This window comes from Bacillus rossius, unplaced genomic scaffold, assembly GCF_032445375.1.
Source record: "Bacillus rossius redtenbacheri isolate Brsri unplaced genomic scaffold, Brsri_v3 Brsri_v3_scf414, whole genome shotgun sequence".
NCBI classification, from domain to species: domain Eukaryota; kingdom Metazoa; phylum Arthropoda; class Insecta; order Phasmatodea; family Bacillidae; genus Bacillus; species Bacillus rossius.
The window spans coordinates 13,956-20,000 of NW_026962606.1; positions in this window are offsets into that span (position 1 = coordinate 13,956).

The following is a 6,045-nucleotide window of genomic DNA, read 5'->3' on the forward strand; positions in this document are numbered from 1 at the left end:
GTGATTTTGCATGTTAAATTAACATGTGTATTAACACAGGCTTGGAGAAGCAAGCCTGCGGGACTCTGCAATACATTGAGCGGGCAGCCAGAAAATTCTGGCGGCGACCGAGGCCTCCGCGGCCGGGGAAATAATCCTCTGTAATTTTACATGTTAAATTAACATGTGTATTAACACAGGCTTGGAGAAGCAAGCCTGCGGGACGCTGCAATACATTGAGCGGGGAGCCAGAAATTTCTGGCGGCGACCGAGGCCTCTGCGGCCGGGATAATAATCCTTGGTAATTTTACATGTTAAATTAACATGTGTATTAACACAGGCTGGGAGAACTAGGCATTCTAGACTTTGAAAAATTTCGAGCAGGGGCCGGAGAAATTCTCCCGGCGACCGAGGCCTCCGCGGCCGGGAGAACTCTCGGCGCTCGGGCTCCGCGTCTACCCATGGGGAGCGGGAAGCCAGAAAATTCTGGCGGCGACCGAGGCCTCCGCGGCCGAGGAAATGGTCCTTGGTGATTTTACATGTTAAATTAACATGTGTATTAACACAGGCTGGGAAAAGCAAGCCTGCGGGACTCTGCAATATATTGAGCGGGGAGCCAGAAAATTCTGGCGGCGACCGAGGCCTCCACGGCCGGGGAAATAATCCTCGGTAATTTAACATGTTAAATTAACATGTGTATTAACACAGGCTTGGAGAAGCATGCCTGCGGGACTCTGCAATACATTGAGCGGGGAGCCAGAAAATTCTGGCGGCGACCGAGGCCTCTGCGGCCGAGGAAATGGTCATTGGTAATTTTACATGTTAAATTAACATGTGTATTAACACAGGCTGGGAAAAGCAAGCCTGCGGGACTCTGCAATATATTGAGCGGGGAGCCAGAAAATTCTGGCGGCGACCGAGGCCTCCACGGCCGGGGAAATAATCCTCGGTAATTTAACATGTTAAATTAACATGTGTATTAACACAGGCTGGGAGAAGCAGGCATTCTGGACTTTGAAAAATTTCGAGCAGGGGCCGGAGAAATTCTCCCGGCGACCGAGGCCTCCGCGGCCGGGAGAACACTCGGCGCTCGGGCTCCGCGTGTACCCGCGGCAAGGCCCATGTTGGGTTATATAGGGGGTAGTGGTGTCCCGAGGGGGAAAAAATTAACATGTTAAATACAGCTTCCAGGCAATAGAAAAATGTCTCGGCGACGGAAGGCACCACTACCCGGCGAATTCCCGCCCCTCTGACTCCGTGCGCCAGCCTGTAATAGCGAATCGGGACTTAGAAAAAATTCGAGCAGGGAGCCAGACAATTCTGTCGGCGACCGAGGCCTCCGTGGCCGGGGAAATAATCCTCGGTAATTTTACATGTTAAATTAACATGTGTATTAACACAGGCTTGGAGAACCAAGCCTGCGGGACTCTGCAATACATTGAGCGGGGAGCCAGAAAATTCTGGCGGCGACCGAGGCCTCCGCGGCCGGGGAAATAATCCTCGGTAATTTTACATGTTAAATTAACATGTGTATTAACACAGGCTTGGAGAACCAAGCCTGCGGGACTCTGCAATACATTGAGAGGTGAGCCAGAAAATTCTGGCGGCGACCGAGGCCTCCGCGGCCGAGGAAATGGTCCTCGGTGATTTTACATGTTAAATTAACATGTGTATTAACACAGGCTGGGAGAAGCAAGCCTGCGGGACTCTGCAATATATTGAGCGGGGAGCCAGAAAATTCTGGCGGCGACCGAGGCCTCCACGGCCGGGGAAATAATCCTCGATAATTTAACATGTTAAATTAACATGTGTATTAACACAGGCTGGGAGAAGCAGGCATTCTGGACTTTGAAAAATTTCGAGCAGGGGCCGGAGAAATTCTCCCGGCGACCGAGGCCTCCGCGGCCGGGAGAACTTCGGCGCTCGGGCTCTGCGTGTACCCACCGCAAGGCCTATTTTGGGTTTTATAGGGGGTAGTGGTGTCTCTGGAGGGAAAAAATACACGGTAAATATTGCAGCCAGAGCCTATGGCAATCTGTTGGCGACCGAGGCCTCCACACCCCGGCAAATTTTCGGCTCTCGGACTGTGTGTATTCCACTGGAGACAGGCCTGCGGGACTCTGTAATATATTGAGCCGGGAGCCAGAAAATTCTGGCGGCGACCGAGGCCTCCGCGGCCGAGGAAAAGGTCATTGGTAAAATTACATGTTAAATTAACATGTGTATTAACACAGGCTGGGAGAAGCAGGCATTCTGGACTTAGAAAAATTTCGAGCAGGGGCCCGAGAAATTCTCCCGGCTACGAGGCCTCCGCGGCCGGGAGAACTCTCGGCGCTCGGGCTCCGCGTCTACACATGGGGAGCGGGCAGCCAGAAAATTCTGGCGGCGACCGAGGCCTCCGCGGCCGAGGAAATGGTCCTTGGTGATTTTACATGTTAAATTAACATGTGTATTAACACAGGCTGGGAGAAGCAAGCCTGCGGGTCGCTGCAATATATTGAGCGGGGAGCCAGAAATTTCTGGCGGCGACCGAGGCCTCCGCGGCCGGGGAAATAATCCTCGGTAATTTTACATGTTAAATTAACATGTGTATTAACACAGGCTTGGAGAAGCAAGCATGCGGGACTCTGCAATATATTGAGCAGGGAGCCAGAAAATTCTGGCTGCGACCGAGGCCTCTGCGGCCGAGGAAATGGTCATTGGTAATTTTACATGTTAAATTAACATGTGTTTTAACACAGGCTGGGAGATGCAGGCATTCTGGACTTAGAAAAATTTCGAGCAGGGGCCAGGGAAATTCTCCCTGCGACCGAGGCCTCCGCGGCCGGGAGAACTCTCGAAAACCACCTCGTTCGTGGTTGTTTGTCGTGCGGGGCGAATCGGGAAATCTAGCAAATAGCTGAAGACATTCTCCCGGCGATGGAGGTCTCGGCGGCCGGGAAAAACGCCCGCGCTCGGGCGTTGCGCGCCCCCTTGGCAAGGCCCATTTTGCGTTATATAGGGGGTAGTGGTGTCACGAGGGGAAAAAATTAACATGTTAAATACTGCTCCCAGGCAATTGTAAAATGTCTCGGCGACGGAAGGCACCACTACCCGGCATATTTACGCCCCTCGGACTCCGTGCGCCAGCCTGTAATAGCGAATCGGGACTTAGAAAAAAAATTCGAGCAGGGAGCCAGAACATTTTCCCGGCGATCGAGGCCTCCGCGGCCGAGGAATTTGTCATTGGTGATTTTGCATGTTAAATTAACATGTGTATTAACACAGGCTTGGAGAAGCAAGCCTGCGGGACTCTGCAATACATTGAGCGGGCAGCCAGAAAATTCTGGCGGCGACCGAGGCCTCCGCGGCCGGGGAAATAATCCTCTGTAATTTTACATGTTAAATTAACATGTGTATTAACACAGGCTTGGAGAAGCAAGCCTGCGGGACTCTGCAATACATTGAGCGGGGAGCCAGAAATTTCTGGCGGCGACCGAGGCCTCTGCGGCCGGGATAATAATCCTTGGTAATTTTACATGTTAAATTAACATGTGTATTAACACAGGCTGGGAGAACTAGGCATTCTGGACTTTGAAAAATTTCGAGCAGGGGCCGGAGAAATTCTCCCGGCGACCGAGGCCTCCGCGGCCGGGAGAACTCTCGGCGCTCGGGCTCCGCGTCTACCCATGGGGAGCGGGCAGCCAGAAAATTCTGGCGGCGACCGAGGCCTCCGCGGCCGAGGAAAAGGTCATTGGTAATATTACATGTTAAATTAACATGTGTATTAACACATGCTGGGAGAAGCAGGCATTCTGGACTTTGAAAAATTTCGAGCAGGGGCCGGAGAAATTCTCCCGGCGACCGAGGCCTCCGCGGCCGGGAGAACTCTCGGCGCTTGGGCAGCGCGTCTACCCATGGGGAGCGGGCAGCCAGAAAATTCTGGCGGTGACCGAGGCCTCCGCGGCCGAGGAAATGGTCCTTGGTGATTTTACATGTTAAATTAACATGTGTATTAACACAGGCTGGGAGAAGCAGGCATTCTGGACTTAGAAAAATTTCGAGCAGGGGCCGTTGAAATTCTCCCGGCGACCGAGGCCTCCGCGGCCGGGAGAACTCTCGGCGCTCGGGCTCCGCGTGTACACGCGTCAAGGCCCATTTTGGGTTATATAGGGTGTAGTGGTGTCTCTGGAGGGAAAAAATACACGGTAAATATTGCAGCCAGAGCCTATGGCAATCTGTTGGCGACCGAGGCCTCCACACCCCGGCAAATTTTCGGCTCTCGGACTGTGTGTATTCCACTGGAGACAGGCCTGCGGGACTGTGCAGTATATTGAGCGGGGAGCCAGGAAAATCTCCCGGCGACCGAGGCCTCCGCGGCCGAGGAAATGGTAATTGGTGGTTTTGCATGTAAAATTAACATGTGTATTAACACAAGCTGGGATGAGAGGAATTTGGCGGCGACCGAGGCCTCCTCACCCCGGCAAAATATCAGCTACCGGGCTCTGCATATTCCTACAGAAGCAGGCCTGCAGGACTCTGCAATATATTGAGCGGGAACCAGAAAATTCTGGCGGCGACCGAGGCCTCCGCGGCCGAGGAAAATTGTCATTGGTGGTTTGCATGTAAAATTAACATGTGTATTAACACAAGCTGTGACCAGAGGAATTTGGCGGCGACCGGGGCCTCCACACCCCGGCAAAATATCAGCTACCGGGCTCTGCTTATTCACATTCAAGCAGGCATTAGGGACTCTGAAAAGTTTCGGGCGGGGAGCCAGAAAATTCTCCCGGCCACAGAGCCCTCCCTCCCGAGAGTCTGTGTAAATGCCTGTTATACAGGCCCCATGAATTCCAGCCTTATAGGTTATTTTAAGTCTCCGTTCGTGGTTGTTCGTAAACAACTGCGATTCGGGATTTTGACCTATTTCCTATGATCATGTTCCCGGAAGTTAGCCAGCCTCTTTCAGTCAAAATCTCATATTTTGGGTACCTTTGTGAACCCATCGATAGGCCCATTTTGGGTATATTAGGGGGACATGCAATCGGGAAAAATTGGAATTATTTGCAATATGGAAAGAATATGTACATAAATGAAAAGGGAGTCCCCCCGAGTTTTCTCGCCCTATATATATTGCAAAAATATCCAATTAATTATTGTGGAACCTGTAGCACCTTTCTATGAAGCAGAATTAACATTACAGAACGGTTTGAATGCTACCACCTCAGTTTCTCTACAATGCATTGGATTTCAAAGAGGTGAATTACTGTGGATGGTACTGTTGTATGGCTAACAAATCGTCTGGGAAACAATGCAGAATTAAATTAAGAAGGTTGTATGTTTTCTGTTACATGGTGGAGGTGCCCTCTAGTACACAGTAAAATGTTTTGTGGACTGCAGCTCCTTGAGGAATTAATTCAGTATGGGTCTTGTAGTGGTCTGAAAGTGGATGATGAAAAAGAATGTATAATGGTATTCAGAGCACCTCGCGGTGAAGCGGACATGCTACCTCAAAATGCTTGATTGATTCATGCCCAGTTCCCCCAAGAAGCTGGTACATTGAAAAAATTGATTTACTTTGTGGATGATACTAGCAAATACTATCCGCTGGGGGAAGTAAGCAGAAATTTGGTGGTCGTATGTTTGTTACATGGTAGAGGTGCTTTCTAGTACACAATGAAATGCTTGGTGTACCGCTGCTCCTTGAAGAATTAATTCCATATGGGTCTAGCCGTGGTCTTAACTGTGAACACGAAGAACTATCTAAAGTGGCCTATCTGTCTGAACTGCAATACACAAGCTGCGAGCCAATGCTATACCTTTCTCAGGTAACGAGCTCTTGTGCGGCGATTCGATTGGATGCGAAATGGTGGGGAACGCGTGTCCGGTCGTCTTAACCAAGTAATGGTTCCCCTCTGTTAACAATGAAATGTTTGATGGATCGCAGCTCCCTGAGAGACAAGTTTCAAAGGGGTTAGTCGCGGTCTTCAATCCTGGCCAAGGTGCAGTCACCATCTATAAGAGATACCTGCTTTACTGAAGGGTAGCAAGAGTTCCCTTGCCCGCATGTTGCTCCGTGGGGGTATA